At 37.3% G+C, this 13,981-nt stretch overlaps 1 protein-coding gene across 1 annotated transcript in view; it reads right to left on the bottom strand.

Moving 5' to 3' along the window:
* The window catches only part of Il1rapl2 (interleukin 1 receptor accessory protein like 2), a 1,099,213-nt gene that overhangs the window by 121,137 nt on the left and 964,095 nt on the right, over positions 1-13,981 (bottom strand). The gene's annotated exons all lie outside the window — the stretch shown is intronic.

A 13,981-nucleotide genomic window follows, 5' to 3' on the forward strand; every position in this document is an offset into this window, starting at 1 on the left:
CTCTCTCTCTCTCTCTCTCTCTCTCTCTCTCTCTCTCTCTCTCTCTCTGTGTGTGTGTATTGTTCCTTTCATTCTATATATCTTCTTTAAAGCGGGAGGTTAGGAAAGAAAAGTCTTCAGAAAAGGAAACATTAGTTAGAAAAAAAGTAGGGAGCTAAGATAGATGATTATTTTACCACAGAGAAGTGATGATTATTACTGGAGAGTTAGTCTTTAAAATAAAATCATTGTGCAGAAAAAATATGGTTCCAAGGGTTTACTAATTTTAGGGCCAGAGATCATCTGCTTTTGGATGTATGAAGGTTAAGCCATGGGGACATGTGCATTCCAAGCAAGCACTCTACCACTGAGCCGCATCTCTAGTTGTGGAGATCCAGTCATTTTGAGACAGAGTCTCACTATGTAGCCCAGGCTAGCCAGAAACTTGTTATATAATGCAAGATGGCTTTGAATCTGTCACCCTCCTCACCCATGGGCTGATATTAAAGTCATGTGTCCTCTCAGGTTAATTTTATTGTTTTCTCTACTGTGACATTCTGAATGCTACATAAATGTTCACATCAGAGTTGTTCTTGATGTCACAAAGACTTGCCTTAAATGGATATGGGAAAGTCCAATTCTAGTAGGTTTGTCTACAATTAAATGTGACATTATGATCATAATATAAAACAAATTCATCTAATTTGTATTTTTAAAAATCTAAATGAAAATAGAGATATGATGAGTGATACAAAATTTGAAATATTTGCTGACATTTCTTTAGAGAAGAAACTTGACAAAATCCAAACTTGATTCCAGTGCTCAATAGTAAGCTGAACAAAGCTATGTAGTGACTGGTAGAGGGAGTTCTGAAGAAAATCTGCCCAAACAGAACTTATATTTCTCCTTAAAATGTGTCGAAAGTATTTAACATTTTATTTACTCATTCAGACTTTTAAAATGAAAGAGTAATTTGATTAAGGTGATTTTTTTTCCTCTGTGCTTTTGCCCCACAAGAAATTATTACTCTGTGGTGATTTAGGACAAATAATAAAATAAAATAAAAACCAGGGTCACATAAAAGCCAGAATTAGTGAATTCAGTGAATTTGAGCTGAATTGTATACGATGCTCACCACTTTAAAACAATCTCTTTCCTTAGCCTGAAATTCTTCATTTTTCAAAGACATTGGTCGTAACTTTTATGTTTTAATTTCCACCAATAATTTTGATTGCATAGAACATCATAGCTTTCCTCCCACTTTTCCTTCCAAAACAATGTTTGAAGAGTTGGTTTATGCCAAATGCGTTCATGTGGATAAGAACAAGTGGAGGGGTGGGGTTGCCATCCCATAGTCAAACACTCTGACCCAAAATTGTCCCTGTCTAAAAGAACTGCAAGGACAAAAATGGAGAAGAGACTGAGGGAAAGGAGGTCCAGAGACAGGCCCAAATTGGGATCCAGCTCGGGTGGAGACTTCAAGGCCTGATGCTATAACTGATGCTATAGTGTGCTTACAGACATGTCTGTCCTCTGAAAGACCCAACAAGCAGCTGAGTCAGATGCTGATATTTACACCCAATCAATGAACAGAAGCTGAGGACCCCTGTGGTTGAATTACAGACTGGCTGGAAGAAGCTGAGGAGGAGAGTGACCCCATAGGAAGACCAGTCTAAACTAACCTGGACCCCCAGGATCTCTCAGACACTGAGTCACCAACCAGCTGATATGAGGCCTCTGACACACTTACAGCAGAGGACTGTCTCATCTTGCCTCAGGGAGAGAAGACTCACCTACTGTCTAGAGACTTGAGGCCCCAGGGTGTAGGGAGGTCTGGTGGAGTGGGTGTGGGGGAGTGGGGACATTTTCTTGAAGACTGGGGAGGAGGAATGGGATGAGAGACAGTTGGAGAGTAGACCAGGAGGGGGATAACAACTGAACTGTAAAAGAAGATTAAAGAATAATAATAACAAAAAGAAAAAAATAGAAAATGAATAATGAATTTTTCAAACCCCAAAGGAGGCATCATTCTACAAAACAAAGGAAGAACTTTTGGTATTGCAGACTTAACACAGATCTAAAGTCATCTGAATAATAATAATGTAATAAAACCATAATATTTTCAAAGTGATGATATTCACCTCTCACACTAATAAATACCATCTAGAATATGTGGTTTTCATTTCCCCATTCTAATTTTTTTGAGAAAAGTGTTTATCCAAACATCAAGAATAATATCCAAGTAAAAAAAAATGATTTTTAGGACATCCATATCTTCTACCAAACACAGTATTTAATCTCTCTGCTGTACTTCGTTATGTTTAACTATGGTTTTCCCTTATTCGCTGTATGGCTATTCTGTTTGTTAGAAAATGGGGAGTGAGGAGGAAATTTGAAAATCATTCAAGCTGAGTCTTTTCCTTAATATATGTGAATCTAAAGATGAATGGAGGATGAGCTACCAAATAATTTAATACTATGGACAGTCCTTTGCTGTTCAGTTTCTTCGGTATCTCAGAGTCATGAGGAGAAGTAACAGTATATCTGATCAGATTGAAGGAGGCACTTCAGAATTTCTTCCTTCCAAAATTTAAATTTCCTTGTCAATTTCTTCCAGCTACTATTCTAGATAGGCTAAGTCATTTGCACCAAATAGGAATTGGCCCACAAGCAGTACTCTAGCTTCAAAAGAAGGAAAAATAGACCTCAGTTGAGGTTGTTCTTCATTTTAAAATATCTCTGCACTGAGGTGAGATATATTTGTTGCCCTTTCCATGTGGCAAAAGCTATAAAAATGAAAACTGTAGCAAGCCCAGAAAAGTAATATTCAGAAAAGAATTTGTTTTCTCTATTAAAAAAAAATAATCTAAAAGCAAGGTAGTTAGCTGTTTCTTCCCTCTTTCTAGTAGTCTCTCCATTTCCCCTTTCTCACCTCAGTTCTAGGAAAGGGGAGACTATTAATCTAGAGTACAGTTTGGAGAGTATAACTTTTACCTTCTCCTGTGACCCATTGGCCCAGAAGTTAGATTTAGAGCCACTACCACCCTCCCCCTTAGGCTTTCAGTTTAGTGTCCTTGATGTCACACATTCAGGATGAAGCCTTGGTAGTGAGTTGCAGCTGTTGCCTGTAATGTGACACTTTAGGGGAATGCCTGGCCTTTAGTGTAGGTCCCTATAAAAGCAACAGTACAGGGTCAAAACTCATCTCAAATATCACCTCCTTTGGGAAGTCTGCCCTGTACCCCACCCAGTGTCTCCTTACCCAGTGCACCAATATTTCGTGTTTGTTTTTAAACCAGAGCATTCTTCTTGATACATATACTGTGATCATATTGCACCTCTGTTCTTAGGCTTGGGAATGTCTGGCAATATGAATTCTGTCTATTATCTTTGTTTTGCACAATGCATAGCACAGCAAGTGAAACAATAAATGCTGAATGATGGCCACCTTTACATTAACATCTTTCCAAGATCATGGTCAGCTGGAAATACATGTGAAATTCCTTCTATTTGTGAAAATTGATCTATCAAAGAGTGATTGCATACTATGTCATTAGCTAATGTCCTCATACCTCTAATTTCACAATTACTCATAATCCCAACTAGTTATATTTAATGCTTTACAGTTGTCTTACAACTTAACAATTGCATTTTTATCAACAGGGATTCATATAATGCATACCAATTGTAATAAGTAATATTTGTATTTGAGTAAGGTGCTCATTGAACTAATCACAGAAATGATGTCACAGTTGAGTGAGATAAGGGAAAAAAGAAGAGGTTAAAAAAATTGGTTGCCTAATACATGTCTGTTTCTTTCTAATTTGAAACTTTCCCCTTGTCTTTTTAATCCTATTCCTCTTTTGAGTACAACATTCCTAACCTATAAATTATATCTTCCTCCACCATCTCTGACCATCTGTTCAGTGCTTTCGTATCCTTAAAGATACTTGCTTGGAATCTTCTACCCTTTCAGGCTACACACCCGCAATGTTTTCTTGTCTTTGCCAACCTTTCTGAATTGTAGACAGAATGAGCTGATAACCATAACAATGGCTGCCTCACTATCCATTCCTTTCACAATCACTTTTGCATCTGGTCTCTCATTTCCAGTCACTTTTTTTACTGTGTGACTTCTGCATTTATTACCCAGCTGAAACCTTCTTTCAAGGGTAACTTCCTGGTCAATAAATTCAATGGCAATTGATCCCAGAGACTAAAAGCACAGGACTCAAGGATCAACAGATTTTGAGTTAGTGCTAGATGGTGCAATCTAGCTAGCTATACAGATTAATTAAGTTTATTAGTCTATATACAAAGTTTTCTTGGATTTAAATTGGGCAAAATCTGGGTAGAAGAAATGGTTCAGTAGTTAACACCACACATTGCTCTTGTAGAAACCTGAGCTTGATTCTCAGCATACATATCAGAAGGCTCATGATCACATGTATCCCAGGCCTAGGGGATCAAACTTGACTCTGGTCTCTACAGGCACCTGCACTCACATACCCACGCACAAACATAAAAATAATAAAAAAATAAATACTTAACAACAACCCTAAAATTGGCAAAATCAGTCTAGGGTACACGGAATTCCAAGATTAAATGGAGAGTTCCTGCATGGTGCTAGCATAGTACCTGAAATACAGAATCTGGTCAATGAGTGGTGCAATTTAGACTACTCTAAATCTGGATTCTGTTTAACTTTTATAGACTTTGCTGTAAATACCAATGAGAAGTTGAACATATTTTTTTTCTCTTACCGTTTACTGCTCTGTTGCCATGCACAGAATTGATGATTCTCCGTCTTCCTTCACCAGCAACACAAGACCTTCCTAGGTTTCAATTCTTGTCCTATATATTTTTGTTTTTCAATAAGACTGGAAATATGGAGCTGAAATTTAAAGTGGAGATATTGCACATCTACAGTCATATTTTCTTCTTCTTTTTGTTTTTGGCTTTAATTTTACTGTTTTGTTTTGATTTGATTTTGTCACTAGTATGACAGAATTCAGTCTGTTCTACCTAGCCTGCTGTTTGCCTCTCCCTAAATTTGTCATAAATACGCTATTGCCTCTGGAGTTTTGATTGTATTGATATCTTTATTTCCCTTCATATTAAAATGTAACACTTTCCCCAAATACCATTTTGAATCTAATCTTTTACATGTGAAATCTTTCATGTCAACAAAGGCTCTAGAAAGACTCTAGTTATACCTTGCAATGGGTGACATATATAAAACCTAGTTTCTTCCTCATTTGGCTTCAGAACAATTAAATTCTGCCTTTTTTATTGATCCATCTTAACAAAAACTGTTAAAATGATTTAATAACTCATACATTGACATTTCATTGATCTCCTCTAACTATGGGATAAATCTTCCCCACTTCAAATTATTATTTTGCGATTCAGTTTGTTTCTGTTGAACTGAACTTGAGTAAATTCTGTTCTTCAGTCATCTCCTTTGGCCTTTGTTCTTCAGGCCCTGTTTTTTTTTTTTTTTTTTTGCTTACTTCCAAAAGTAGCAGCAGTGATTCACATAAGAATGAAAAAGCTGTTCAATTCAAGATTTTTCTCTAATTTTAAAGAGAGATGCTTTGGTTAGTGTCTCACAACAAATCAGTTACTTAGGGATGGTGTTGACTGGAGACAAGTGGGTAGGGGGACTAATGGGAAAATTAGTAGGTCTAATTATTAGGAAAGCAAAACTAAATTTTTGCTTATGCAGTCCTGTTGGATGTTAAAATGTATAAATCTCTTTGTGAACAATAAAAGTGAGTAAATATGATTCATTGATTTACTATGTGCACAAAACCATAGAAACTAAAAGACATCCAATAGAAGACACAATCCCAAACTCAGATTAGCCCACTGTCTTTTTACTGTGCTGTCTGTGAGAACACTGAAGGGTGACCAAAAAGAAACAAAACCTCTAATAGTAAAATGAGCCTCAGTATGAGCCACATTACAGGAAACAGTACACAAAACATCTTTCATTTGTCCATATACAACAAACATATTTACATTTGTACATATACTTGCTCTTTTGATGTGACCCTTTCTGTCCCTGTGACCCAGGGTAGCTATGAATATGGCCCAACACAAACTCACAAACTTACTTAAAATATAAGGACACTTTGAAAAAAGATATTCTTGTGCAACTTCCCTGTTATGCTTTCCAGTGTGAACTTCATAAATGACAACATATCACATTGCCAAAAGGCTAGATGCACTCTCAATTGTAGGCAATAAATACTTTCTTACTACATTTAAGTTTAAAACAATGATCTGTTATTTACTCATACTCAGGAATAAATTAACTAAGGACAGCTTAGAGAGCATATATATATATATATATATATATATATATATATATAATTTTAAAATTAAATTTAACATTATTATCAGGTGTGTGCACATGCCACAGCATAAATATGAATGTCAAAGGACAATTTTGGACATTGGCTCTCTTCTGAGTTCCGTGACTGAACTCAGATCATTTGGCTTGTAGAGCGAGCAGCTTGATTACTCACTGAGCCATCTTACCAGTCACATATTTTTAAGTATCAAGTGAAAATGAAGCCTTAAAAATAACTTTGAAGAATAGAATTTTTCCACTAGCCAATAGGTAGTCATGGTGGGATGGAGAAGCTTTCCTAGGACTCTTGAATCTATAATATATAGATCACCTGCTTTGCCTACAAACTATACAGTTTTTTTCATGGCCAGAAATTTGCTCTCAAATTGTTATGAGGTTAAATAAAACAAACAAACAAACAAACAAACAACCTTAATACCTTTGGCCTTTGATTTTAAAATTCAAGACTTAGTTGTCCTTATGGTCTTACTTTCAGAAAAAAAAAAACAATAAACAATGGAACTTGGGGGTAGATTGCAATTGGACAATGTCAGCTAAGACGATAACAAAGTATCACTTCAGGCTTACTATATCTTCCTTAGGAAAAAAATGACACGAGGAGCATTTACCAAAAATATCTTAAGAAAGCCTCATGTATGTGCCTATTTTAATCCGGCTCAGGACATGCTGCACAAAAGGCCCAGCTAACAGTTTGTGACTATGGAAAAAGGAATGAGGACAGTAGGGTGAGAGGAGACAGAGTCATGTGACAAAACCCAGGCATCAGATTCCCAGACCAGCATCAAGGTGTAGATCTAAATTTATTGCCCAGTGCCTAAGCTTATATATAGTGTTTGAGCCAATCCCAAGCCCCTAAATCTTTGGCCAATCATATCTTGCCACACTGTCACCATGCTTCAATGAAAATTCTGCCTGATTAGGTTACTCATGAGGAGCGGGAAGGCCCTGGGAAATTGTCACTTGTTAGGACTTCTTTAAAGAGGAGGGAAACTGACACCACCCTGGCCTCAGTTTGGTTCCTTTTTACCATCTCAGCTGTGTTCTGGAGCCATCTTAGATCTAATGCCATGTATAGCTGATCAGGATTCTTTGAGGAGTCACAGGAGCCTATGGTAGCTCACTCTCCAGCCTATGTTTTCCTTCACAAGGTTTATCTCTTTATCCTCCATACTTAGCTGATTCCATACCAACAAGGTCTCTTAGTCTAAGAGGAAAAGCACCATTTTGACACTCAATCTACAGGGCTATTTTCATGTTTGGCTTCTTCCTCAGTTTTTTTCTTTCCAAGGAAGGAGGAAGTTTCCCCAGGGTAGGGGAAGAATGGAATGATGAGTATATTGAAGATGTACATTGACACCTGAGCACTGAGACAAAAGTTCTGTGTCACTTTCCTTTCCTCCAGGCAGGAAGGAAGAGAAACTGGGTTTTGTGGAAAACTGGCACACACAGGTATATCTAAAACTTTCTCTGGTCAGAGCTCACACAATGAGATTTATGTGAGGCTGTGAGTTTCTCCAACTTGAAAATATAAGAATTTTAATGTTTTACATTATCTTGCTTAAGATGGGAAATCACTTCCTAAAAGTTGGATGTCTTTTTGGAGGGAAAACAGAAAAGTGATTGCTGCCAAGAACTGCTACAAAGTAGTCTATCTAATTCTTTGTCCCTTCAATAGAAACTGACAGCTTTGACCTTCCTCCTGAGATTGTTAACAAGTTCCACTCCATGCTGACAGAATGGGAGCATTAACAAACTATAGTCAAGCAGGCCAGATTTTGAGGTCCCCTGTCAATTTCAAAGTCTGTCATCTGTAGAAAGCCTAAGCATCTGGTTTGTAGTAACTTGGAAGCCTAGAGAAACATTTCGCCCATTTTAATGAACTGAAAGAGTGGTTGATCATTCACACTGATCCAGAGAGGAATACAAAAGTAAGATCTCAGTCTAAAGAAGTTTATACATTAGAAAAAGCCAATGGTTGAGATATAGTAACTTGTTTATTTTGAGGGGGTTTGTGGCAGTGTGAGTCTAGACAGGCTTAAGGCCAAGACAGAAAATGAAAAGCAAGGGAGAAGAATAAGAAAGTACCCACATGCTATTGAAGAGGGGCCTTCAGCCTCTTTCCCATCACTCTTGCTGCCCTCATGCATGCGGTGTTGTCTGTGAATGCTAAATTTGCCATCCCTTCCAGTCCACTGCCAATAAACAACTATTTAAGGGAAAAAAAAGAAAGTACCTGGGAGAGTAGGAAAAGGCAAAGAAAATGTTCTGTGACCATGGCAATATAGGAGTAAAAGGATCGAAGGAGCATTAGGGAGAAAGAAGACTGCCTTGTGGGACTCAAAACTTCATGCTGTTTTACTCTATTTAATCAGTGTCCAGCCTGACTTTGAAATTGTCAGGTTGTTCAAAGCAGAAGTCAGGCTCCACAGGTGGCTTCCTTGTGGTTTCATGCTGAAGGCAGCTGAAGGAAAGGGAAGAGTAAGGTGTTGTCAAGCTTTAATTCCCTTATCTGCCCTTCAATCAAAACATCCAACATTTGGAAGTCCAAAGCCTGCACTGAGACTGAATTGTGACTACTCACTTTATAAAGCATTGATGCTTGACAGTACTCAGCCATCTTCCCTCTTATAGAAAAGCTATTTTTTTTCCTGTTAAAAGGTGACTGGACTACTATACTGTCCCTTGCAGATGCAGACATAGATTTGTTTGTTTATTCATTCCTAAAACTGGATTCCGGATGCTACAAGGCGGAGAGGCCATGTTCTCAGGTAATTAGAGCTTGTGTCAGGGCAGCATATCCTCACCATCCCTCTCCATTTGTTTTAAAGAAGGATGAGACAGAATGATGGATGGTTGGGGTTGTTTATAACTATCAAATATGTCTAATCTGAATTCTCAGCAATCAGTGCTATTCAGCTTTAACCCTTTGGCTGGACTATTCATTTAACCAGATGTAGCAGATGTACCAACTAAATCTATCTTGACTTCTTTGGCATCTCCTATTTGCCTGAGTACTTTGCTTTATATGTAAATATGTTTTTCTTTAAAAGATGCTGTGGACATATGTCCCCAGAATATTCCAGTTTTTATGTCGTGACATTTTTGGTAACATTTCTATGTCTACTTTATCAGAGATACACATTTCCTTTACATAATTCCTACTTCACCCATGCATGAATTCCTTGTCTAGAAATCTTCCTTTTTAGTCTCCACTCTTAAATTCCTGATGTTTTAAGCAAAGAACCCCAATTTATCATATAATCACAGAATACCTGGGAGGGACTGAGAAGTATCTTAGTTATTCTCATCATTAATAAATCAAAAAAATTAAGATTCAGAGAGGAAAATAAAGATGTTGTCCAAATTCACACTCAAATTTATGACTGAACTGGGAAGTCTGACCTGGACACAGGTGGGGAAAAATAAGATCATTAGATGCTTAATATTTTGTTTCTACATTCCACCCCCTCACACTGAGAATTAGTCTTCCGAATTTTATTTTTCAATAAATGAACAAAACATTTTCCATTTTAGTTAAAAACTTAAAGTGCAGTAGTTGGGATTATATAACATTTTGTTTTCCACAGTGCCATTCACAGTTTGCATGTAATGCTGGAAAATAAATGAGAAAGCAATGTAGTCTACAGAAAAAGAGATCTGAATGTAAAGCCAGACAAACCTGGTTTTCCTTTTAGCACTCACACTTAAAAGTTATGCTCCCTTGAGTAAGTAATTTTTCATATTGGAGCCTCATTCCCACATATATGCAATGGGATTAACAGCAAATATATAATGAATGGGTTTGTAATAAATAAATATATAATATATTAATATGGTGACTACATTAGTACATACTGAAATACAATGGGGCTTTGTCATATTACTGAATGGATGTGTGAATGAATGCTTGAAATTTAGAGTGGTCTACTGTCAAAATGGAGGTCATAGAGAAGAACGAAGCAGTGCCAATAAAGGAAATTTAATAGTTTTATAACATGTCTTCTCTCTTGATTAAGATTGTCTTTTGTTCTACTCTTGGTTAAATGTCACTAAAGTATTATGAAATTGTGGCAACTGAAACATGCTTCAATGATAGCTTGGGTAAATTCACTCATGTTCCAGCTTTCAAAACAAGACCATAGGGTAAAACGACTCCAGTGTAGGTCACAAATCAACTAAGATAAGACCATACTTTTCTGAATATTTGCATTCCTTTTAGTACTTAAAAAATAATCCAATGTCTACTTCTACAACTCAATCTGATTTTCTTTATTAATTTCTTTTATGTGTAGGGTGAATAACCTGCATGTATGTCTGTGTATGCCTGGTTCCTGAGGAGGCCAGAAGAGGGTGTCAGATCCCCCGCAACTGGAGTTATTCATGGTTTGGAGCTGTTGTGTCATCTCTCATTCCTCAGGCATTCTGATTTTAACTATCAAGAAAAAACATAATTCAGAAATATATTACATGAGTTTGGTATTATTCAGCACTTCATATTAGTAATTCTCCATTGTTTTAACATATATATGTATATGTACATATACATATATACTATAGACAACACACTTTGGGGTAGAAGATTTAATTCTAATAGACATATGTAGAATGTGAGTGCATGCATGTGTGTGTGTATGTGTACGCATGTGTATGTCTCTTTCACATATTTTCAGTGAATGAAATGTATAGAAACAAAAGTAAAAACTGTGACAATAAAAATGATTGGAAATAAATCCAAGACAAAAGCAAGATGATATAGCAGGCTGGGCTTAATGTTAGGTGAAAGGAACACATTTAATTCTTCTTTATCTTTAGGGGATGAAAATCTGCAGTGGAAATTGAATGGGATCCTATTGCTCCTTTAGTTTGTGTTACTTTTTCTGTGAAGAGATAGTCTCTTCTATTTCTGTGTCACACATTCTAATTGTCATATGATTAAATGGTACCATCTTGAAAGAACAGAGAGGAAAGAAATGAGTTCAAAAGCAGACTGGAGGCATCCTAAAACAAGGTCCAAGGAATGCTTTGGTATGTTGGCCAGTTTAAGCACATAAAGGATCAAGAAGACCTGGCAGCAGGAAGCTTATGGCTTCTAGCCCATTGGTAAGTCTTGCCAAAGTCTAGGATACATTTCACAAAGCTGATGTAGAGGAACTTTTTTTTTTTTTGTAAGTGGAAAACTATAAGTTGTTGAGTGCATACCATTCTAGGTTATCTGGATCTGGCTGATCACAGCCTTTCATTCATTTAACAACTCTGCAACCTGGAGAAAACAGAGCAATGCAAAGCATTTTCAATATAGATGCCCAGACTCCCTCTCTACTTACAAAAGATGTTTTATCTCTTTTTTTGCATGAATTTTAATATTCATTGTGTGTGATTGTGGTCTTCCTTTTGGAATCCTCCCATTGACTGGTTATCATTCTGCATAAGCTTTCTCACCAGTGAGTTAAGATCATTATTTTTTGGTCATTTTATATTCATGATAATCAAGACTCATACTGTTTCATAGAACATTTGTGAACTCACCTCTCTATTGGGCTACAGTAATGAAGCCAGGTATTTTCTTGTTTGAAATGCGTATAAGACCAGTACTCCACAGCATCAACGCAGGAAAGCCTGTGAGACTATTTTTGAAAGGAGCAAAATGCACACAAAACATGTAGAATACCTGCACCTATCTCCACCTCCTCCCATCTCTTCCATCCTCAGATGCAAACTTTTCAAATTAAAGGAATGATCTTGACATTTGGCTGCCTGAACTTAGAAAGTATACTTTTAAGGAGATACTAAACTCAATGGCTTCAGCAACTGGGGTGCCATTCCTAGGTCTGACATAAAACGACTGAGGAGAGCTGACACTGTGAGTCCAACAGGCATCTTCAATTATTGAATAGCATTCTGGGATGCATTCTCAGCATATATCTTTGGGCTGATTCACACACAGGCAACAAAGTGATGTGATAAAAACATTTTCATCAAGACTCAGGGAAAGATCTGATTTCAAATGAGGGTCAGCTAAACTTCATGTCATGAAGAGAACGATGTTCTGAAATTCAGAAGCTTTCAAATAACAAAACAAAGTGTCAGTAGATGGAAAGAAACCTCAGATTTAAAGTAGGAGAGGTGTGATAGGATCCAGGGGTAATGAGGTCAAACTTGCCAGGGCTAAGACCAGGAAACCAACATTTTAGTATCTGTGGCAATTCCTAATGTCTTTCATGATATTGTATACTTAAAAGCAGCACTGCTTGGTAAATGCGGCATTGGAATTCAGAAACCATATATTCTTGCTCTTCTACCTCAGTGTTCATTGCACCCTTCAATCAATCTATTCATTTTAACATTGAAGTAACTATTACATTTAACTTATAAAATAACAATTACATATGTGAAATAAATAGTGCTTATTTAAAATGAAGACTTAAATCTTTTTTAAAAAGGAGAAGCATTGCTTTAAAAAAAAACTATTTACTTTATGTATGTGAGCACATTGCAGCTGTCTTCAGACACACCACAAGAGGCCATCAGATCCCATTACAGGTGGATGTGAGCTACTATGTGCTTGCTGGGAATTAAACTCATGACCTCTGAAAGAGCAGTCGGTGCTCTAAAACAGCTGAGCCATCTCTCCAACCCCACTATCTTAAATGTTTAAGTGTATACCATAACTAATGATCTGATAATTAGTTTTGCTTTAAAAATAATGCTAGAAATGTCAGTTTGGTAAAAAATTTAGTGTGAGTGTTTTGTTGTTGTTTGGTTGTTTTTTTTTTTTATTGAGCTGGGAATAGAACCAATGGTGTCCCATGAGACATGAGGGTTATGTTCTAGCCGTTGTCATAACTTTTGGAGAGATCATATCAGCTCTTTAAAGATGGTTCTCTAAAATGTAAGATGAGATTGGTCTTGAATTAGGTCTTACTAAAAAAACACTCACAAATGAAGCTTCTATGGTGAATTAAAAGTGGTTTTTCTTTTATTATTGGATATTTTATTTATTCACAATTCAAATATTATTACTTTTTCTGATTCCCCTCTGCAAACTCCCTATCTCATCCCCCTCCCTCTCCTTCTGTGAGGGTGCTTCTCCACTCAGTCACTCCCACCTCATAGCTCTAGCATTCCCATATAATATACTGGAGCATCGAGCCTTCACAGGACCAAGGGCCTCTCCTCCCATTGTTGCCTGACAAGGACATCCTCTGCTACATATGGGCCTGGAGCCATGGGCCTCTCCTCCCATTGTTGCCTGACAAGGACATCCTCTGCTACATATGGGGCTGGAGCCATGGATCCCTCCATGTGTACTCCTTGGTTGGTAGTTTAGTCCTTGGGAGCTCTGGGCGGGGGGGTCTGGTTCGCTAATATTGTTCCTCCTATGGGGTTGCAAACCTCTTCAGCTCCTTCAGTCCTTACCCTAACTCCTCCACTGGGGTCCCTGAGCTCAGTCCAATGGTTGGTTGCAAGTATCCGCATCTGTATCGGTAAGTGTTTTTTCTATTCATGTTATTTTGTGGTTTTGTGACATTAGTCCTGTGGAACCTTGGGCCAAAATTCTGACTCTCTGTCAGGAAGAGAGTAGGAGAGGGTAGGAACTGAAACCAATACAAGTTCTCCAGAAAT

This window comes from Grammomys surdaster, unplaced genomic scaffold (assembly GCF_004785775.1).
Source record: "Grammomys surdaster isolate TR1022 unplaced genomic scaffold, NIH_TR_1.0 200, whole genome shotgun sequence".
In the NCBI taxonomy this organism is placed as follows: domain Eukaryota; kingdom Metazoa; phylum Chordata; class Mammalia; order Rodentia; family Muridae; genus Grammomys; species Grammomys surdaster.